The sequence below is a fragment of the Trichechus manatus genome, unplaced genomic scaffold (genome assembly GCF_000243295.1).
Source record: "Trichechus manatus latirostris isolate Lorelei unplaced genomic scaffold, TriManLat1.0 scaffold00018, whole genome shotgun sequence".
Lineage (NCBI taxonomy): Eukaryota > Metazoa > Chordata > Mammalia > Sirenia > Trichechidae > Trichechus > Trichechus manatus.
The window spans coordinates 2,190,689-2,215,019 of record NW_004443954.1 but is presented as its reverse complement, the minus strand read 5'-3'; positions in this window follow the sequence as shown (position 1 = coordinate 2,215,019).

Genomic DNA, 24,331 nt, shown 5'->3' with positions numbered 1-24,331 from the left:
CAGTCCTACGCCTGCCGTGGGGCGACAAGCTTAGCGCAGCTTCAGACTCGGTTAATTTCGCTCAAGTCCCTGGGACAACCTCCCGCCCGCGGTCCTTTCCATACGAGTGGCTTTGAAGAGAACGCTGGGCTTTTCCTAAATTCGAAGAGGATGGGGAGGTGAAGAACTGTATGAGGGTGGTGGTAGTAGTGGTTTTTGTGCCCCCGGCCCTTTTTTTTCTTTCTGGCGTGAGGGTGGGTGGTAATCCCTATTAAATTGCGCCCGCGCCAGGCGTGTGTGCGATGGTGACCCTGGAGGGGCCAGTTAAGTACCAGGTCTGCAGAGGTGGCAACGGTCCTAGCCGCCTAGGCAGGAAGGGACACTTCAAGTTCGCTTCTTGAGAGAGCTTTATCTCCCGGAAGAGGAGCGCAGAATCGCCCTGGGAAATAGGGTCTCCGGATGCGTCAATCAGGAAGACCTTTTTCCTGGAGGTTCTGCGCGTCTGCCCGCGCTCTCCCTGGGTCCTGAGCGCTCTGCCGCAGGCCACAACTTTGAATTAATAATATCAGAACCGCTCCTAGGGGGACCTGGAGCTCTTATCAAGACCATCTGGGTGGCTCTGGGAAGAAAAAGAAAAAGAGAATGTAAGAAAAATTACCAAAGTGGAAGCAAAAAACACAGGCTAAACGGGACACTTAATAGAAAAGTGAAGGAAAGGTTTTTTGTTGTTGTTGTCGTCGTCGACGCTCCCCGATTTTGTGTTTAGTTTTAAGTTAAAAGAACAGATGCAATATAAACACATGTAAATATAATTTTCCCCTAACCACTAACGAGCGAGACAGAACTTTGTGCCTTCTGAGAACTTTTGCCTCAAAAATCACCCTAATTTCTTGCTTCCTACTGATGCCCCCACCCCCACGCATCAAGGGATAGCTTTTCGTAGGGCACAGTTTTCATCTTCAGTGGCTTAAACCCATACCATGAAGAATGGTAATAAATTGGTTTCAGGACCAATACAACTGATGCTCTAAAGCCTGGTGGATTGGCGTCGGTTTATTTAGGGAAAAAAGGCGAACAGCCTCCTAGTCTCCTCCTTTCGCTCTTAAAGACGCTCCGTTTTTATTTTGTTTTTGTTTTTTAAAGTCCGCAGAAACCACTCCCTTCTTGCTGTGGACGCTGGAGTATGAACCGCGTTACCTAAACTCAGAGATTTTCCTAAATTGAACAAATGCAATGCTCCCCTTCAAATACTAATTAAGATTTCAGAGTTTACACCTTTTTCACGGTCGCTTTTCTCCATTAGCCGAAATTCTCGTGTTGATAAAATTCTCTGGCAAATGTTCTACACATCGGGACAAACTAATTCAACACAGAACATGTGATGATCATGTTCTGGTAGATCAGATCTACCAGGATGATGAACTGATAATCCAAAACCGAACCCACTGGCATCGCGGATTGCTGACAATGACATAGATAGACTACTGAATTAAAAGATTATTTCTCTACCGGGAACAACAGATGGCAGGTGTCATTAAAGCTTCTGTGAATGAGGACGGAGAATTTCTGTCTTCAAATTTTCGGTGTTTTATGGGACAAATACATTTTCATTTTGGCATATAATAAGACAACTTGCCCTAGAAATATTTTTAAAGAGAATGCCTACACGTGATCTTTAAACTACACGTCCACGAAGGATTTGCATAATAAATATAACCTGCAATTGTTACTCTTCTACCTCAACTGTCTTTGGACAATGTCCCAGGCGCGACCTGGACAGAGGCGCTCTTGCGACATGGTTTGCAAACCACGTGGGCAACGAACGCCCAAAGATTGTGTTTTGCTCAAGAAGGTTGATTTAAAGAAATTAGTATATGATCTCTCCCCTTTGTTCTGATTTCTAAAACCGCCAACTACTTGTTTTTTAAGAGCCTTTCAGCAAGAGGTTCAGAAGGAGGAAACTGAGAAAGTTTAGTAAACCCGATCTAAAAAGAAAAAGAAAAATACCTAGCCCTTTGATCTCCAAGGCATTGTTATTACAGTCTTAAAGTAACAGCCAAACCCCTGGTCGGAAAAGAAAAAAACCTATGGATTAAGTAACTATTTATCTCGAGGATAATTACTTGTTTGACCTGAAGTCATTCATTCCTGAAACCACGATGTTAAATTGTTGAGATATTTTTAAAAGCCCCAGCTTCTGGCTATGTTGCTGGCTCGCAAATGCGTGACCAAGATGACCAGCGCATCTCTGCTGGGTCTGAGCATCTTTTCTGGACGTCGAAGGCGTGTGGAGGCGCTTTGGGCAGGCGAGGGGGAAAGGACAGCTTTCCATCAGACACATATGTAAAGAAGTATGTGATGACTGAAGCCACAGGTGCCTGGGATGGCCGGGAACGGAAAAGTGGTCTCCCTCCTCCGCCCGGAACTCTTGCCCAGCAAGGTGGCCACGAGCATCGCGGCAGAATCCAACCCCAGCCGCCCAAGATGCAGTTTAAAGAAATGGTTGTGGCTTCCTCTGCTGGTGTGGCCGCAGTGCAGTCCCCAGACACTCATTTAATTCCCCTTCATGATACTTCCGGCCCTTTTCTGGACCTCACTGAATTAGAATTAGCTCTTCAATTCTGGGGTCATCCCGTTTCTCCCCGTCACCGCTAGTCTTGGGAGAGCGTCAGCGCTGGGCCAAACGCGCTTCCTCCGGGCTGACACCGCCCAAGACGAGGCGGGACCTGGGCGGGGGAGGGGGACCGTGTGCCCGACGCTGGGACCGCGGCTTGACCTCAGGCCCCGGGCGCGGGACCTCGCGGGGCTCCTCCAGGTGCAAGAGGCTGGAGCCAGATAAACCCGGCTCCCAGGGGCCAAGCCGCGGTGCGCCCCGCCTTGGGGGGAGACATTTGGGCATGTGGTGGGTGGCAGTTCCCGCCTCGCGGCCTCCCGGAGGCCCCGCAGAGGCCCTGCAGTCGAAGGAGCAGGGGTCTGGGACTTGCTGGCCCGCCCGCCGGTCGCCCTGGGGCCTTGGGAACAGGGAAATGAGCGCGCCGAGGCGGCGGGGGCCTCGCAGCTTTCAGTTTTCATTGAGGCTGCTGGTTACTGTTTAACATCCCCACCCACGTTTCAGTTTGTTTAGTAAATCGATCGGCCTGTGAGAGTCAGGCCGCTGCCCTGTCGCCATTGAGCAAAGCTAATATTCTCCCCAGCATATGGTATAAAGTCTTTGCTAGAGATTAAAAAAAACAAAGGAAAAAAAAAAAAAAAACACCAAACAAACAACAACAACCGAATCCCTAAACCTCCTCTCCCCGCTCACCCAGCCCCACCCCCACCTCCCACCGCCTGGCTTGCAGCAAACTTCCCGGGCTCGGGAAAGTGCGGCGCGGGACAGCGCTGCAGGGCCGGGGGGGACCTGCTGCTGGGCGCTGCGGCGCCGGCCGCGCGGCTGACTGCGACGCGGGACCTCGGGGAGCCCTCGGCGCAGGTAAGTGCCTCGGCCCGCGCCCGGCGCCCGCGGCTGCGCCCGGAGTCCCCGGCCCCCGCGGGGTCTGGCCGAGAGGCGTCTCCTCTCCCCTCAGGCGGCAGAAGGAGGGGCGCCCGCCCGGGAGGGGCTAAACCGAGGACCCCTAGGCCAGGCCGGGTTGAAAGCAGATGCCCTGAGGCCTCCCACAGCCTTCCGTGGAGGCAAACCCGAAAGGCTGGAGGGGAGGAAAAGGGGATGCGCGAGCCTTCACCCGAGAAAAGAAAAATAAAAGTTGGGTTTGTTTGGGCGCAGAAAAAAAACCTTTGGTGTCCGCCGGCGGGTCACGTGACCGCCAGCTCTCTGGGGGCTCTGGTGGAGGGTGTTTTTAAATGAGTTTGGTGTTTTTTTTTGGGGGGGGGGAGGGTGCGGGCAAGGCCAGGACATAGGGATGTTTCTGGGATGTGGAGGTTTGTGGGGAGTTGCTTGGTCCTGGAGCATCTCTCCACGGGCCTTCGCTCAGGTCTCAGCTTCCAGGAGAGAAGTGTCACAAACATTAGGAATGGGCGTCTTCCTGTGATATGGCTGGGGACAGGCTGGATTAATTGGCAGGGATTAAAATTAGATATTTTATAATTTATATTATATATAATAACATATAATATTATATACAACAGATGTATAATTATATAAGCACAAGGATCCTGAGGATGGCGCAGGACCGGGCAGTGTTCCATTCTGTTGCGCATAGAGTCGCTGTGAGTCGGAACCGACTTCTGGACGCCTAACAACAACAGATAGAATAGTATTACGTATATACACATACCCGTACACGTTGCCCTCGAGGCGATTCTGACTCGTAACGACCCTATAGGACAGAGTAGAACTGCCCCATAAGGTTTCCAAGGAGCAGCTAGTGGGTTGGAACTGCTGACCTTTTGGTTAGCAGCCGAGCTCTTAACCATCTGCGCCGTCAGGGCTCTGTATACACACATATATGTGTATTTATGCACTTGTACACATATATGTATATATAAGATATACATACATATATATAGAGAGATAGGTATAGATATATGTAATACTGATATATACTATTTAAACCATCTTAACTTCCTCGAGAAGAAACGTCCTTTGGAAATTTTGCTACACCGTGTGCCAGCTAAGCCGTACCCCTTTCTAACGGGAATAAGCCAATGTGTGATCAGCTCTTAGGATTGAATATAACATGTGCTTCATTTCTGATACACTATGCTTCTAAGGCTTGCTCCAAACAATCCAAGCACTGCTCCCCATCATGCGGAACAATCTCACATAAGCTGTCATTAGAGGGCAAGAGCTAAGAGAATACAGAATGCAGAAGCTCAAACCCGTAACCGGGTGTCCTGAAAACTAAACAACTTCGTAGCCACAGTTCCCGTCTGTTTTGTTACTCCTGCTTTTCTGTTTATTTTATATGCATCTTCTCTTTTTTGTCACTGAAATATCCTTCCTCTCCAGCTATCACCGTTTTCTGCTGATAGTCCTCCTGTCCCAACCCTCTCACCCTACTTCCCTCCCATCTTCCGTAGACTTAACAGCGAAGCCACCTGATCCATGGCGTCTTTAACGTCAGCGGCTAGGTAGGGTTGGCCTCCTCCCTGGTACCATTTTGGGAGGTAGGGGTGGTGAGTGATGGTAAATTGTTCATTTGTACTTTTCAAGTGGATTAGGGTTTGAGAGCCACTGGCCCTCTGTCCTCTCTCTTATTCTTAAACTCCATTTATAGGCCTACAAATACGGAGTGTCTCAGCGTGCTTTATGAAGGTAGTACAACCCTTCCACTAATATCTGTCTATTAACATCTCGCAGATGCGTTACCCTGCAATTGTGATGATAAGCAAATGAGGCATCACAAATTGATTTTGGGGATTGCTAAGATTTTTTTAACACCCATATTTTTGAGTGTCCAGTCTCTTTAAAATCCTTGTTATTTCTATGAATTCTGCAGGTAACATCTGTTTTCAAAAGATCAATTCCAATAAAATATAAAGTGAATCATGCCCTCCCCCTCTTCCCCAGTTTCATTCTATGTATGTAATCACTTGATGTTTGGGCTTGTGTCCCTCCAATCTCTTACGTGTATAGCTATAGAAATTTGTTCTTTATTATTTCAAAAAGTTGAACAATGGGTTCGTACCTAACGTTCTGAAATTGAGTTTTCTTTGACTATTTTTTAATTATCTCTCTGTCAATATGTGAAGAGCCTCTTTTAGTGTTTCTGCTTAATACGGCCAACCAGACCAGAATAGTCACTTGGACTTCCCAGTTTTTTACTGTTGCAAACAATGATGCAGTGAATATTACATATTATCTTTGCATGGGTACTTGTGATGGTTTATTCTGAGAACAGAATTGACGCGCATGGGGTTGCCATGAGTCGGAATCTCAATGGCAACTAGTGTTATCATAGCTTTGGACTGTTGAGAAGCCAAGAGGCCAACAGAACAGTTGGTACATGATGATGCATCTTTGCGGAGTCACTTGTTTCCACTCTCCTCCAAGAAATTTGTACCTGCTGGTATTAGTCCTCCACTTACACACAGACATAAGGATCACTTCAGATATGGCTTATGTGTTACAGCTGGACAGTTCCTCTTTAAAAACAAATTTGAAGCTGTTCACTTTAAATGTGATAGGTATTGCAAAGAGCCTTCCTAAGTACCCACAGCATATTTGCCACGCCCTTGCCAACACTGGCTAATGATGATCTGTTTAAAATGTTGTCATTCAGATCGATGGAAAATTGATTTCTCATTATTGGAGTTTACTATTTTGAAATTATAGAAACCAGTCTTCGAACATTTGACTTGGAGAGTCAGATAATTTTGTTTTAAAATACAAACAATGAGAAGGGAATTAAATGCTTTTCAAAGTATCATCTTATTACGAACTTGGAGACGATGCTGCTGCATTTGTTACTATCTGTCCAGTTACTGAATAGCTGGAGATACTAATCCATGATCAGTGAGACTTTCTCTGTCGCAGTCACCTGGACAATCTTTGCCTTGTAGTTGCTGTTGTGATTTTGTGGCTCTTGAGTTAACATACTTGCCACGTTTTTAAATGAAAATTCACACTACTGGGGGTGAAAGCACCATTTTAAATGAGGTATCCTTGCTTTGGAGTCCCTGGGTGTTGCAAACAGTTCATGCGCTTTGGCGGCTACCTGAAATGTTGGCTGTTTGAGTCCACCCAGAGGCACCTTGGAAGAAAGGCCTGGTGATGTACTCTTGAAAGATCAGCCATTGAAAACTCTATGGAGCACAGTTCTAGTCTGCCATACGTTGGAATCAACCTGACTGCAGCTGGTTTTATCATAACTTTGTGCTGTTGAGGAACCACAGAGGCAAACGAAACGAGCTGGTGTGCAATGATGCATCTTTGCAGACCCACTCCTCTCCTCTGCCCTCATAGGCATTTGTACCTGCTGCTGTTAGTCTTCCACTTACATACAGGCATAAGAATCACTTCAAATACGGCATATGTATTCCAGCTGGACAAGCTGTTCAAGAATATTAATAATAGTATATTTTTAGCTAATACGTATCGAATTAATATATGCCAGGTACTGTTCTAAGCAATTTACATGCATTTTCTCTTTTAGATTCTCACAACAATCTGATGCAGCTGATACTAATAATCTCCCCATTTTACAGATAAGAAAAGTGAAACAGAGAGAAACTAATTAATTCCTTTATGAGCCTACCTCTACAAGGGGCAAAGCTGGGGATTCAAATGCAGGCATTGTGGCTCCAGGCCATGAGTGTAACCAGGGCTGCTCCATACGGTCATAATGTTCCTCACTGCACGGGGTTCCTACTGAGTGCAGAGTGAGGACTGAAGCCTTGGACCCATCTCACAGCCCAAGCCATGTCCCCTGGCTCTTGGCTGGGTATTCCCAGGGAAGGGATACTTTTCTAGCTCACAAAATAACTCTGTAAGGGTTAACGGCAACCCTGCTTCTGATGTATTATTTGTAGGAGCTACGTATATAAATATGCTAAGTAACTTTGTAACTCAACACTATCTTGCCAGCTCATTATGGGCACATCCTAAAGAACAGATCTGCCTTTGTGACTATACTTCCTACCTTCTATTTTAATACCTCATGGCACAGTATGAGCTCTACATAGTAGCATTAGCTGATAGCTTTTGATGTCCTATTGCCATGAAACACTTGATTTTATTAAGCTGGTTTTCTGGAAAAGGCATAGAGTTCAATTTTTTGTTTTTTACCTGTGATACTTTTAATATTTTAGGGAACATGAAGGACTTTGAGAATGACCAATGCCACCAGTAGCTATATGACACATAAGCCAAAAGAGCAGACTATTGTCAGATACCTTTGCTCTCCTTTTACTAAACGTGTTGGCTTTCGCCAAGCAATTTAATCTCTTTGAGTCCCAATTCCCTTTTTGTTTTTTTAATTGCGGTAAGGGTATATGTAAGATCCTTGGGGAGGGGAGGAGCGTGCAGCGTGCAAATGGTTTGTGCCCAGCTACTAATCAAAAATTTGGCAGCTTGAATTCACCCAGTAGAGTTTCTAAAGAAAGGCCCAGCAATCTACTTCTATGAGATTACCTGTTGCCACCGAGTCAATTACAACTCATAGTGACCCTATAGGACAGAGTAGAACTGCCCATGGGGTTTTCAAGGCTGTAATCTTTTTGGAAGCAGACTGCCACATCTTTCTCCCGCAGAGCGGCTAGGGTATTCGAACCGCTGACCTTTCGGTTAGCAGCCGAGCCCTTAACCACTGTGCCACCAGCGCACCTGTGTAAGATTACAGCCGTTGAAAACTCCATGGAGCACAGTCCCACTGTGGAGCACATGGGGTTATGGGGTTGCCGTGAGTTGGAATCAATGCAACAGCAATAGATTCAAATATATGTGTGTGCATATGTGTGTGTGTATATATATATATAGTGTTCTATGTATATAAACATTTGCCACATCAACATTTTATACAAGTACAGTTCTGTTTCCAACATCACCGCAATCATTTACATATTTTTTCTATCGCCGTTAGCAGAAGCTCAGTGCTCCCCTAAGCTATGACTCCCTCTTCCCCCCACCCCCAACCTCTCCTGGTAGCTACTAATGAAGTTTGGTCTGTATACATTGCTTATTCTAGATATTTCATATAAATGAGTTCATACAATATTTGTCCTTTTGTGACTAATTTCACTCAGCATAATGCTTTTGAGATTCATCAATGTCATAGCATGTATCAGGGCTTTATTTCTATTCATGGTAGCTTAGAACATTCCTTTGGATGCACATAGCACATTTTATCCGTTCATCTGTTGATGGGCATTTTGGTTGTTTCCACCTTTTGGCTGTGGCGAATAGTGCTGCAGTGAACATCAGGGAACACGTACCTCTTTATGTTCCTGCTTTCAGTTTTTTGTGTATATACCTAGGAGTGGAATTGCTGGATCATATAGTAATTCTATGTTTGCGGAACTGCCAAACTGTTTTCCACAGTGGCAAAACCATTTTATAATCCATCAGCAATGGATGAGCCAATTCCCTTATTTTTGAAATGCATGTGATGATACGTATCTCATAGAATTAGTGTGATGATCATATGTGTTACCAAATGGAAACCGTATAGAACAGTAGCCCAGTGGCGCACCAGTTTGGCTGCTAACCAAAAGGGTGGCAGTTCGAATCCACCAGCCACTCCTTGAAACCCCTGTGGGGCAGTTCTACTCTGTCCTGTAGGGTCACTGTGAGTCGGAATCAACTCAATGGCAATGGGTTTGGTTTTGGGTTAGTAAGTGTTACATGTTGCTGTTGCTGAGATGTTATCATTAGCTGCCGACCAGACCAGTTGGCCCCTGACTTATAATGACCCCATATATCACAGAGTAGCACTTCTCCATAGGGTTTTCTTGGCTGTAATCTTTATAGAAGCAGTTTGCCACTCCTTTCTTCCCAGAGGCCCTTGGGTGGATTAGAACTGCCAATCTTTAGGTCAGCAGCTAATTGCAAACCTCTTGCACCATCCATTGATAAGATAATTTATTTAAAACACTGCTTGACTTAGAGTAAGTTCTTAATAAGTGTTACCTGTTTTTATTGATTCTCTCTCTAGAGAAAATTACATTTACACACAAACAAATTGCATATGATTTTAAGACTTATACGGACACTTAGAAGCCTGACCAATCCCTCGAATAGGCCTTCAAGATTCAGCCATGAATAAGCTAGACATGGTCCCTGACGTGATAGAACTTTCAGCCAAGCAATGTAGGCAAGAATCATCCTACGTGTAGTTCAATGAATGGAGCATGGGCTTTAGAATCATTATGACATGAATGCAAATCGCCAGCAGAAACAGAAGCACAAATGATACATTTAGCTTGGGTGGCCTAGAGAGATTTTGTGGAGGAGTTATGATTTACTGATTAGAACTTGCTAGACAGAGAGGAATAAGAAAGGCACGGTAAAACCCACGAAAGCCAGAACCCATGTAAGGCAGAGACCTGTCAGAGAAGGAAAGCTCAAATATTTTCCACTAACAGAGAGCAATAGAAAAGTGTTAAGACTGCACCCTGTCAAAGGTAGAGAACTTGCGAGACCTGGAAAAACCAGGCAGTCACGTGGAGTTCCAGCTCTCATAGGTTTCATTGTATTTGGGAAGAAATATATCAAGTAGGAGTAGTGGCAAGAGATGAAGTGAGGAAGGAATGCTGGGTCAGATTCTGGCAATATTGACTGTGTATGACAAAGATTGAAGCTATGTCCTTTAGGCAATAGGGAGTAATCAAAAGTCTTTAAATAGGTTGGATTATGAAAACTTTTTTTTTGAAGATTAACTGGCAACATTTTTTTTTTTTTTTTTGGTGAGAATATACACGACAAAACATACACCCATTCAACAATTTTTATCTGTAGAGTTGATTGACAGTGCTTACATACTCCATGTCATGTCCCCATTCTTCCTATTTCTGGCCATGATGTTTCACCACCATTCACTTAGACTCTCTGCCCCTCAAAGCTCTCATCTGTGCTTTAGAGTTACTGTTGTCATTTTGGTCTCCTATAGGTAATTTTTATAAGTGTGCAATGATGAAAGCAAACATTCTTTATTTATTGAGCTAAACTGTTGTTTATTTTAAAAATGATTTCGTGGGATAGTTTCAGTTCAGGGTTTCAAAGTTGTTTCCAAGCAGTAGATTCAGGGGTTCGTTCAGTCTCAATGCCTCCAGTAAGTCTGGTTTCCAGTAAGAATTTGAAATTCCATTCCACAATTTTCCTTCTTTTGTTCAAGGTCATCTATTGAGTCACTCATAAAAATGGTCAGGAACTGTAGCAGAGCACCATCCATTTCTTCTAGATTCATGGCAAAGGAGGTTGTAGTTCATCGAAGCAATTAGACCTGCGGACCATTTCCTCCTCTGATTCCTGGGTCTTCTTCCTATGTTGTTCCAGAGAAATCCAGACTAACTGTAGTATCTTGGAATGCCACTTATAATGGGCAGCATTTTGGAGGATGGCTTAGAGAGGGAGAGATGAGACCGAGGAAGAGAAGAGGCCTTAACAACAGTCCAGCGGCAGTACAGATGTGGAGAAGAGGTGCTTTGAAAATCTGTCAACTGGAGAGGCAGGAGTTGATACTGATCCTAAGTCCATATGCTTTAGGATTGTACAGTAGGCTTTGGTCTCATCATGGTCATTATAAACTAATATATCTTCAACTATTATATTCTACGAGTTGTTCATGTTTTAAAACTTGGTTTGTGTAGCAAAACTGAAGCTCATTTGCTCATTTGATTGAAATTGCTAGGCACTTAGGAAGAGTATTGGTTTCCTTATTTGTGCAAATTTTCAGCAAAGCAATGATCATTTCCAACCAGGATTATCCAGCAACCAACTGTTCTCCCTGCTTAGCCTTGCTGGCCTCCAGTTAGTTCCCAAGTTAGCATCTAGAGACGTGTAGAGACAACAAATCTGATCGTGGTCTTTTTCCTCTATTTAAAATCATTTGTTAACTCTGTAATGCCCTTGTTCTTGTTAGTTGCCATTGAGTTGATTCAAACTCACAGTGACCCCCCATGTACAGAGTAGAAAGGCTCTGTAAGGTTTTCAAATCTGTGACCTTTCGGAAGCAGATCGCCAGGCCTGTCTTCCAAGGTGCCTCTGGGAGGGTTTGAACCGTCAATCTTTAGTTAGTAACTTAGCACTTAACAGTTTGTGCCACCCAGGGATTCCTTAGTAAAGTCCAAGTATCTTCATATCACTAGACTCCTTTTGACTTAGTCCATGATTTCCAACTCCAGCTTCCTCTCTCCCTGTTTGAGTCTTCAACCAGAAAACATTTCTTTTAGTTTCTCAAATTCACCATGCTCTGTACCTTCAAAAGTGCTGTTTCTACTGCTTGGAACATTCCCAGTCATCATCACCATAATTTTTCCCCTACCCAACCATTCTAGCCAACTTCCACTTATCCTTCAGATCTTTGTTCAATTACCACTACTTCAAAATCCTTCCTGACCTCCTGACCCCATACACCAATTTAATGATATCTTGTTCCTTCTCTATCATGACACTTATCAACTTAATCACACGTTGTGTTTGCATGCTTAATGATCATCCTCCTAGGCTTGACTCTTAGGTCTCTGAGGGTAGGAACTGTATTGTTTTTTCCTATCTATTCCCAGTTTCTAGCTTCTATTTGAACAAGTATATGTTCACTGAATGAATGAATAGCAATAATGGAGATGGGACGTAACATGCCAATCATAAAATTAGCAAACATTTGTTGACAGCCTAATTGTCAAGCACTACATAGTATATTGTGGATTAAGTAATGACTAAAAATCAGTTCTTCTACCGTTCTCATCTGTGTACAATTTGAAAAGTTGTGACATATGCATATACTGATGAAACCATCCAACCATATACGTAATGAATATAGCCGTCACCTCCGTAAGTTTCCTCACGCTCCTTTGTAAACTTTCTCTTCTGCTCCTCTTCCATCCTAAGGCAACCATGAATCTTTCTGCCTCTACAAATTAGTTTGAATTTTCTATACATGGGATCATACAGTATTCTTTCGTTTGGCTTCTTTTACTCAGCATAATTATTTTAAGATTCATCCATGTTGTCGCATATATCAGTAGTTCGTTCCTTTTTTTGCGGAGTAGCATGCCATTGTATGAATATGCCACGATTCACCTGTTGATGAACATTTTAGTTTTTTCAACTTGGGGATATTACAAATAAAGCTGCTGTGAACATTCGTATGGAAGTCTTTGCATGGACATACGCTTTCATTTGTCTTGTATGAATACCTAGGAGTAGAATGGCTGGATCGTATGGCAGACACTGTCAAACTGATTTCTAGAGGAGTTGTACTATTTTATATTCCTACCAGTAGGGTCTGAGAGTTCCAGTTGAGTCCACATTTCACAACACTTGGTACAGTATTGTCAATCTCTTAAGTTTAGACATTCTAAAAGGTATGCAAAGTATCTCGTTTTGGTTTAAACTGGCATTTCCAAATTTCTAATGATTTTGAGCGTCTTTTCATGGGCTTTGTATTATCCATGTATTTTATCTGGTGAAGTTTTGTTCAAAACTTACACATCCCCCCCCCACCTCTGAAAATTGAGTCACTTGTCTTCTTATTATCAAGTTATTATAAATATTCCAAGTCCTTCATCAGATCCGATATGTACTTTTCAAAAATTTTATTCCCATATGAATTCATTCTTGAAAAAAAGAGTAGGATTTAACCAGGAGAAAAGAGAGTAAAGGGTATTTTAGTCATACGTAGAAATAATTTACTCAAATTAAAAAAGAAAGTTGGTTTTATAAGGCCCCAGTGTGTAGTAAATAGGAGAAGGTGGTAGAACATGAGTTTACAAAAATAGGAAGAAACCAGAATACAAAGACCTTTTTGTATCTTGTTATGGAATTTATATTCTGTGTGTGTGTGTGTGTGTGTGTGTGTGTGTGCAATAGCACTTAGTAGATAGCAATACACTAACAATAAGGATACTAATAATTGAGCTATAGTTTATAGAGTTTTCTCCTCTGCACAATTTATAGTGTTTCCTCCTACATTAATTTTATTTAAGCCCTGTAAAAATCATGGAAAGACACTGAGACGTGGAGATACGTGTAGTCAAAATTAAATAAAGGTTTTTGGGTTTTGAGCAATACTTTTTTTTTTTTTTTTTGTCGTACTTCAGGTGAAGGTTTACAGAACAAATAGTTTCTCATGAAACAGTAGTACACATATTGTTTTATGACATTGGTTAACAACCCCACGACATGGCAACCCTCTCCCTTCTCGACTTTTTTTTTTGGTGAAAATATACATTTGAGCAATACTTTTCATGTACACCTTAGTGTGCATGTGGTGGGTGAGGTGTGCGTGTGTTAGTATAATAGAGTGTGACGAAAGAGTACAGCTGGATTCCTCTGTAAGGGCTCAGGAGGATACTTTCCCAAGAGAGCAGGGGAAAATGCCCTGTGGGGCCCCAGCAGATGGTATAATTGGTCCTGAAAAAGGCTGAGTGCATAGATGTACTTTGAAAATGACAATTCACAGTTGTCATGGAATCTTTCGCAAAAATTCCAAAATTTCAAAGGATTTTCTAGATTCTGGGAGGTTTCTTTGAGTTGTTTTTCATATGTAAACTGACTCTAAATGAATAAAGCAAAGTTAAATGTGTTAATATAAGAAAAAGAACACATACTATGACCAAGTTGTTTCTGAAATTTTTTTTTTTTTTAATTCTAGTGACTCTTGTCAAACATAATCTTTGGTTCAGTGTATTCTGTTTTCATTGTCCTGCTCAGAGCCCTGACTTCCTCCTTCATACCAGTGACATAGCCCGCTCCTGCCTTAGGCCAGCCTCAGAACCCAACAAGTTCATGATTTAGGAATTTTTCTATCTATCTATTGATTTATCTATCAATCTATCGACCAATCTATCTATCTACTAACTCACTTGTAAAGTTTGAAATTCCTCATTGACTCTCTCTCTCTTTTTTTTTTGCAATTTTCACCCATTCTTAACTCCTGTGGATTCTTTTTTGTAGTAAATGAACAAAAGAATTGTATTCCAGAATTCTAAAGTATTTAAAATACTCACACTCTCAAGTCTGAGACTTAACCACATCAAAATACTCTCTTACCAAGAAGGTAAAAACAAATAATTAAATTATACTTAGAGTGGCCATACACACAATATATCTTGTTTGTCTATCTTTTGTGTAATCACTTAAAATTCCCTTTAAGAACTGCACAATACACACAGTATATCCATGCAGACGTAGAATGGGATCTGCCATTTTCTCACAGATTAACCTGGAATGCCAGAGCTTCTTTTAAAACATGTTTGCCAAACCATTCTTTTCAAGTTCTTATTGCTAAAATGGAGCCCTGGTGGCGAAGTGGTTAAGAGCTTGGCTGCTAACCAAAAGGAGGGCAGTTGGAATCCACCAGCCACTCCTTGGAAACCTTGTGGGGCAGTTCTACTCTGTCCTATAGGGTTGTTATGAGTTGGAATTGACACGACAGCAACGAGTTTTTCTTTCCCTTTTTTTTTTTTTTAAATTGCTTAAAAAGTTGGGTCAATGGAAAGAGCAGAAGGTTTTGGAACCTAATAGACTTGATTCAAACTTTTGGGCATATTAGCCTCACCTCCTACATGTGTAAAGTGTGTCTTGAGACTTACATAAATGGCATTTAAAGTCCAAAGCTAGGGCTTATGTTCTCCTTTTCTAGTAAGTTTAATACCTGAGGTGTTGTGCTGTTAATCACATCTCAATGTTCACAGTGTCTTTTAAAGTTAAAATGAAATAAGGCAATTGTATTTTCCTCTTTTTGGATCCCACCGGTTATTTCTGTGAGATATGTGCAAGATTGAGACTCATTTGAGCATCTACTAGGTTAAAATCATTTATCTGATATTTCGTGTATACATGAGTACTACAGTAGGTTAACTTCTGAGACATGTTAGAATAGACTGTAAAACACTGAACTTGAGCTTTTAATTGAAACTAATTCTTTAAGTTGGGAAAAAATCTTAATTAGTTACAAGCTTGGTGAAATAAAACTTAATGCTTATGTTATTGATTTTAAGTCTTTTATCTAGTTTTGCAGAAGGAATTGAAACATTTTGAATATTTAATTAATTGTAAATGTGCATACATCACTGTCTTCAGGAATCACAAAAAATTATTAATTGAAAAAGGTTCATTTTTAAAAACAATTGTCTGAATTTTCTAATCACCAAGAAAAAAAAAAACAAACACGTTGCCATCGAGTCAATTCCGACTCATAGTGACGCTGTAGGATAGAGTAGAACTGCCCCATAGGGTTTCCAAGGAGCGGCTGGTGGATTTGAACTGCAGACCTTTTGGTTAGCAGCCGAGCTGTTAACCACAGCACCACCAGAGCTTCTTTCCTAATTAGCGATTATTTAATAATCAAGATTCTTGGGAAGCAAGACTTACTATTTAAAAGGCCTGGAGGGTTTTAAAAGCTGATTTTCCTTTCTTAGTTTAGTTGACCAACTCCTTTCTGGAAAACTAATCCTCCTATTTGAAATTATCCTCATTATGGGAACATTAACCATAAAATATGAGTATATTTATACCTAACGTATGTGGTATATGTTGAACTATTTCCCATTACCATGCAGCTTATGAATTTCAATAGTTACATTTTCCTTCTACTTATGCATAGATTGCCATAACATTCAAACTCATAGACCTTGCCTAGTAATTGTTATCTAAGGAGAGAGTATTTTCAAACTGCCTTCAACACTCAAGTTGTAATGGAAAACAAACTAAATACACGAATAACATGTAGTTCTATTACTGAAGCCCCAAATGATTTCGACCGACATTGTGGTTTTCTACCTGCATAAATCACATTTTTCTCTTTATAAGTGAGTCTAAAACCGACATTTCAGTTTGTGAAATGGAACCAATGATTTGTATATTTGAAACAAGTAGCTATAATAAAAAAGTATCCTCTGTTAAAAAGGATTATGCTTTCACCAGGCAGGCGTTTTTGAATGGGTGTTATGTTTAAAACATGAAGTGACTTAAGTGATTTAAATAATAAATGGGATCCCTAGAGTTTAGTAACTAACAATCTAGTTGGGAAAATAAATACAAAAAAATTTGCATTCAAACTGATTTATGATAAGAATCATAATATAAAAATGTACTTATTCCAGGACAGTAATATGTGTGCATGTGTATGCGTGTATGTGTGTATGTATATATATATATGGGTATATGTGTGTGTGTATATTATGTACACTGATCAGATACACTAGTATATATACACAGATACATTCATACACGTTTGTATTTGGATTCTAAATATCTGAGATGCTTCATTCCGAGTTTAATTGAACTAAATAGAAGAGCTTAAGCATTCTTAATCAGTTTGCAACATTTTCTATTATCTATCATAAGGTGTCTTAGAGTTAAGTATTATTCCTTGAACAATTTGTCAATTTAAAACAAAATAAACCAAAAAGGGGGTTACTATCAAAACTGCTGAAGCTAATTTTGAAAATAGAAGAAAATTGGAGTGAAATTTGAGAAGTTAATACAATCTAAAATTATATAAAGCTATTTACATAAAATATTATGCACCAAAGAGATTGCATATCAATTTTTAGTATAGTTTATTCCAGATATAGAGAAAACACTTAGAACCTAAGTCAAAAATATCTTTTTTTTTCTACATGAAGAGAAAGAATGAATAAAATATATTCTTTAGACAGGATAACCATGAAGTGGTTTAGTCCTGTTACAATCCTAGATGTTCTGAATCTTCTTTATGGGTTATACATATATTAGTTTTAGACTATAAATTAAATATTTATGTTTAATCATATATATGTATAGAGATTCATTTATATATACTTATATTTAAATGTCAAAGCATTTAGAACCAAAGCCATTTACGTTGAACTCTGGAAGGCCTCCCCCTGTCTTTATGCCCACTTCCCATTTATACTTCCCTCATTTTTGGTATAGTGCATCCTCTCTCTTGGCCTGTCCCACCTGGCTAGGACAAATGGCACAACTGATTTCTCTGTAGCTATGCGTTGAGGATGATATTCAGAGTCACTGATATCCCAAAAGAAGAATCTTCCATGAATATCCCAGAGATGAGCCTGTTCTGTTGTTGCAACTATTTCTATTGTCTGTACGTAGCTCCGTTTACCCATCTTGGTGTTTGAACCAATGGTGCTGTGGCAAGTTCAGTGGGTATGCATTTTGTGTCGCTGAGGTTATCAGAAGATAAAGAGCAATGCCAAATTAAGCCGACCTCCAAAGTGGGACAGATACTGGGTTTGCGTTTTGGAGAAACGTTTTAAGTCTCTGTTTCAGACCTCTGCTCTCTGCTGGCTCCAGGGCCTCCTGCAGGCATTTATGTATCATCTTAGTTTATAAGCATTGAGTGTAAGTAAGAAGGACATTGCAAAAGAATACATATATCTATGTATAACATACCTTGTATATAATATATATAACAAATTATATAAGTATGTTTGTGTATTTTTTTCTATATATATATATATATATATATTTCAGAGGCTACCGAACTATATTTCCCTTGACTTATCAGGAAAGAGACATACAGCAAAATGCCATTTGTGCTGATAGCAAAAGTGCCAGAGTGTCAGACCGTAGCTTCATCCCTCTTCGCTGGCTCAGATAGACAGATACACAAACACCCATGGTCTTTAAGGTACAAAGGGCAGTGTCAGTATCTGAAGTTATGCATTAAACAGATTGTTTCAGAGTTTCGCAGGTAGAATCCTTAACATATCAGATCGCACTCAGAGCTCCATAATTCACTCTCTAAAACACTTTAATTTCACTAGTGCTGTAATTGCAAATCACAAGAGCTTGGAAAATGTACTCCCTCTGGTGAGTCTGGTTTAAAAGTGTGAAAGATGTGTTGCATTATGTCTTTAACCATCTTCTTAAGAACAAAATCAATGTGTCATGGTGCCGTATGCTGTGCGTAAAACATTCTAGTCAGAGGGAACTGTTCTCTATTGACTGAGCTGCTTGATGACCTTTGACTTCGTGTCTCAGTTTGCCTATCCCTATTCTGGGGTAATAACACTTACTATATAGGGTTCCTGAGAATCTTAAATTGAACCACATGTATAAAACACCACCTGGCACTGATTTATGTTTTAAGAAACATAAGATTGATGTTTGCATAATGGTTCCTTAATGACTGAAAGTATCCTTCTTTTTCTCTTCCATTATTTGTTTTCTCTTATAATATTGGAAAAAGGTATTTTTTGAAAAATCTATCAATTTTTTACTCAAACCAAAAGCCAGGCATTGTCCTTAATTTCTATCTTTCCATTATCCACCCTATCTAATCTGTCAGTGAATTAGACCTATGTCCATACTACTTCCAAATGAGCTCTGAGTTTTTCCACTTACCCTTCTCTCTACTGCTGCTGTGTCATCCAAGCCACAGCTATCATGTGGCTGGACGACCACAGCGGTCCGTTAACTACTCTCTCAGTTTCCACTTTGCTTCCTTTACGAGGGACCTTCTTAAAACATGAATCAGATCCATTGTAGTTGGAATAAAGTCTAGACCCTTAAACTGTGGCCTGTGAAGTACTTGGGAGTCCCCCTCTGGGGGTGTAAACTGTCACTGCTAACCTGCTAACCAAAAGGTTGGAGGTTCGAGTCTACCCACAAGCACCTTGGAAAAAAGACCTGGTGATCTACTTCTAAAAAAGCAGCCACTGAAAACCCTAAGGAGCACATTTCTACTCTGACTCATACGGGGTCGCCAGGAGTCAGAGATGACTGGACAGGAACTGGTTTTTTATGAAGTATTTGATATTCTGGCCTCTGTCACTCTCTTACCTCTTCCAGCTTCCCCTCACTCCCTAGGTTCTAGCCACGTCGGGGTCTTCTTAGTTCCTAAAATAAAACAAGCTATTTTTCATTTCAGGACTTTTTCCCTTTGCAGGAAAAAAGATACATGAGTATCTCTTCATCCTTTAGTTTTCAAATTAAATGTCACCTCTGCTGAGAAGGCTTCTGTCAGTTTCCTCTAATCTGTAAATATACCTTTTTCCATATTTATTGTTGATTGTAAGGAGCCCTAGTGGCACAATGGTTAAGTGGTTGAGCACTTGGCCGCTAACCAAAAGGTTAACAGTTCAAACCCACGCAGCTTCTCCATGGGAGAGAGACCTGGCCATTTGCGTCTGTAAAATTTACAGCCTAAAAAACTCAATGGGACATTTCTACTCTGTCACATGTGGTTGCTATGAGTTGACATTTGGCTCGAGGGCACCTAACAACAACCAAAACATCAGTGACTGTAGATAATCAGATCAGCCCAGGGAGATCTCAACAGCAGAAATTTGGGTGGACTTTGGCGAAAGGGAGAAAACCCAAGGCCAGGAGAGCAAGAGGAGAAAGGAAATGAGAATCCCGTTGCCTTTGAGTCAATTCCAATTCCTAGTGACCCTGTAGGACAGGGCAGAACTGGCCCATGGAGTTTTCAAGGCTGTAATCTGTACCGAAGTAGACTGCCACATCTTCCTCCCATGGAGAGGCTGGTGGGCTGGAGCTGTTACCTTTTGATTAGCAGCCAAGCCAAGCGCTTAACCACTGCGCCACTAGGGCTTCTTAGAAATTAAGATACTAAGTATTTAATAAAGTGAAAAAATGACACATTCTTTCTTCTGCAGATAGCTTGAAAATTTATATTGCATGGCTTTTTTTGTTTGGATTAAAATATGATTAACTTCTAATTTAATAAAAATGTAATGCAAGCCGTATATGTAGTTTTAAATTTTCTCATAGACACATTACAAAAATAAATAGAAACGTGAAAATAATTTTAATAATATACTTTATTTAACTGAATTTATCCCCAATATAATCATTTTAGCCATAATCAATATAAAAACTGTGAATGAGATATTTTACGTTCAGTTTTCCTACTAAGTCTTCCAAATCTGATGCGTATTTGACACTTGCAGTACTTGGTGATTCCCAGAATTCAAGTGCTCAATAGCCGCATGTGCTTGGTGGCGACCCTACTGGTCAGTGCGGATCTAAAGGTTATTCAAAGAGGTTCAATGAGTGCTTCGGCTGCTAACCAAAAGGTCGGCAGTTCGAATCCACTAGGCACTCGTTGGAAACTCTGGGGCAGTTCTACTGTGTCCTGTAGGGTCCCCACGAGTCGGAATTGACTCAATGGTAATGAGATTCTTTTTTTCTTTTTGGTTTTGTTACCTGGGATAATTTTTTAAATTTTGTGATGATCTAAGTTAAATTTTTTTTTTTAGATTACCTGTGTTAGATTTCTGTTCTTAAAGACTTTTAAAGAAATGTATGTAAAATTTACCTTCTCACATTTATAAAAATGAAAAAACTATCATCTCTCTGTTAGTTGTGTTTGAAGAGAAATGGCAGCGTTTCAGGGGTTAGTTTACTCTGGATAGTTAGTTGATGGTGCTGCTAGACTTCCTACTACTTTTATGATTTATTTGTGAAGTAATTTACGCTGAAATGGCCTATACAATGGCGTTGGACTCAACCCGAGGGCTACAAATCTTGCAGATTGCTGGGCCCCACTCCCAGAGATTTTTAACTCAGGAGGTGTCGGGTGCGGCTGAGAATCTGCATTCCCAGGTGCTGCTGCTGCGGTTGATCTGGGGCGCACACTGGCTAGACCACCTCACGGAGCCTCATGCGCAGTCAACGTCAGAATGACGCCGAGCAACACCGCGTATTTCGTTTCTTCAGATTGTTGGTGATGCAGACCCTGGAAACCGCTGTGTGTTGTATGTGTTTTTTTTTTGTTTGTTTGTTTGGCATGCTTGCGTATTTATTTATTTCCTGTGTGGGGTGGTGGTGGGTGGAGGAGGTTACCTATCCATTGATGATGGCGTTTTATTTCAGTTGTAGAAAAGAGGAGCAAAATAACGTAAGCGTAGAGAAGGAACAAAATAATACATTGCAGAAAAGGAAAATTTAGAAGAAATGCCTCTGAGGTTAAGGAGCAATGCAAGCCCCCTAGGGACTATTTGTAGTTCTGTTTTACCGCTTTTGCTGGGAGGGGTGGGGAAACAGGAAGGTATTTTACCTGTACAGTGTACAGACGATAGGTTTTTACTGAAGCAATTATAAAAATAAATAAACAAATAAAAACACAAACAAAAACAAACAAAAGTCAGTTCTCAGTCATGACTATCCCACGTGTGTCAAGGTAGAATTGTGCTCCGTAGGGTTTTCAGTGACTGACTCTGTTCAATACTCAAGTACGAGTTTTCCCTCCACTGCGATGTATCGCATTATGATAGTTACTAAATCCCAAGTCTTAAAATTAGCTTTGAAGTTAAGTTTGAAGTTAATTCACATGAAGTAAGCAGCATTGTTTAGGAGAAGAGGAATGCTCTTACAGGTTACTGTATTAAATTGCTGGATTTCTACAAAGCTACAGTTGTGAGTCAGTTCTCACTGAATATTAGATAAAATTAATGTCAGATTTCTGAGTGAAGATGAAAATTGTTATCAAACTAAATATATTAAATATGATAAGCTGTGAGTAGGGAAATTTTTTAAAAAAGGCTAAAGTTAGAAAAAAGATCTAATGAAGTTAATCTTTTCTCTTTAATTGTTCTCTAGCATTATCTAATATTTGTTGATCATTTGTTATTGGCAGACACTGCTCTACATACTTTACTTGCATTAACACTTGTAGTCCTCATCCAAAAACCACACCCAGTACCATCAAGTCGATTCCGACTCAGCGACCTTCCAGGACAGAGTCGACCTGCCCCACAGGGTTTCCAAGGAGCCGCTGGTTAGCAGCCAAACTCTTAAGCACTGTGCCACCAGGGCTCCATTATTATCATGACTCTGTTATTATCATTCTTATTTTACAGATGGACATTACATAACTAGTCAGTAGCAAGGATGATCTTCTAGATTGCTTAACCGCTCCACTGTGCACCCCTCTGTGAGATTCAGCTGCCTTACTTTGTTCTTTTAAGGTTTGGTCCTCTCTTCCTTGATGTCTGCCCTTCTGCAAATTTATAGCCAACTACACAGCCATTTGAATTGCTCCCCTAGATTTTTCTTCCCCTTTGGCATATTTTAGTCTATCGTCCTCTTGCATCCCTTCATGTCTTCCTCTATGCTGTTCACCTTATTTGCAAATATAATCCTTCTTTTTGCTTAGATTTGTCCCAGCTTCATGTAGTAGCAACTTGATAAGGCTTTAACCAGTTGTTGGAACTCAAAATATATTTATGCTTGTCCTTAATTAAAAGAACAGAATTATAACAGTGTTCAAGGAAATTTTTAAAATGAAAAATTAAATTGCTCATAATCCCACACACACATTTATTTTTATACATTTTTGTCCAGTATTTTACGTATCTGTGTTTATGGATGTGCATATGTTTTGTATTTATTTGCTGTGAATAATTTGTATTTGGGTCTATTCACTGATTATTGAATTAACTATTTTTGTTGGCATAGACCTTAGAATTATCTTTTTTAATATCACATAAAATTTACAATAAATTGAAATAAGATAACCTACCTAACCGTTTTTTTCATTGAGCTGATTGATTTTAATTATTTCCTATTATTCACAATTTGTGATGAATCTATGTCTACAAACACAGCTTTAAAAAAAATGATTTAATTCCCTAGTATTAATTTCCAGAAGTTAATGTAGTGAGTCAATGAACCAAACTGTTTCTGGCTTTGACACGTGTTCTTGTACTGCTTTTGTTTTTTATTCATTGTGTTGTAGCTTATATAAAATTTGCTAGTTTTAAGCATACACTTGGACTTTCACATATGTATGTACTCATGTAACCACTGCTGCCTAAAATAGAACAATTTTAGCCCCTAGAAGGTTCCATCGGGCACCCACCTGGACGTAGATTAATTTTGTCCCTTTCAACGTGCTGTTGTGTGTATCAGGAGTTTGTTGCTTTTCGTTACTCTGAATATACCACAATTAAATTATCCAGTCTACTGTTGATGGACATTTTGTTTTTTTCTGGTTTTTGACTGTTACAAACAAAGCTGCTATGAACATATTTTTACATGTCTTTTGATGGACCTATGCCCTCATTTCTGAAGGTGTATACCCAACAGTGGAATTGTTGGGTTATGAGGAATGCATAGGTTTAGCTAATTTTGGATTTTTAAAGTTATAAAATCTATTTAAATACTCATAGAAATATTTCTATATTGTAAATGGGTAAGAACATTATACTCATCTTACTAAAAAAGGGAGAGGTTTAAAAACTTAATTTAGGAAACTCAGAACAACTTAAATTCCACCTGCCTTTGATCATTCCCTTTCTCTTTGTATGACTTTACTATGCATTCAAGTATGTAACTATTTCTTCACAGCAATATATCCCTGAACTCTTAGACTTTTATTAGTATTATTATTTCACTTCCACTGTTCATGGATTTTGCTTGTGCTATTGTATCTGCCTAGAATGACATTGTCACCTGTCTTTTTATGTTTCCCATTGTACTTTGTATGTCACTTCACACTTAATGAGTACTGAATACATGCTATTGACTGACAGATACGTATTAGTTTACGTTGATGAACTCAGTGAAAGTATATCTTTGCCCTGTGTTTAACACAGGGTTTATGTAAATAGTCCAGGTAAACACAGCACACGTACACACCCACACACACATACCCACAGAAATCCAATGCTTTCCTGTGCATTAGCGAACATGACTTTGAAAACATACTTTTTATTTAAGTAAGGTTATGAGAATATTAAGTTTTAAAGAACTCGAGCTATTCTTGTAAATGATCTTTTCTGA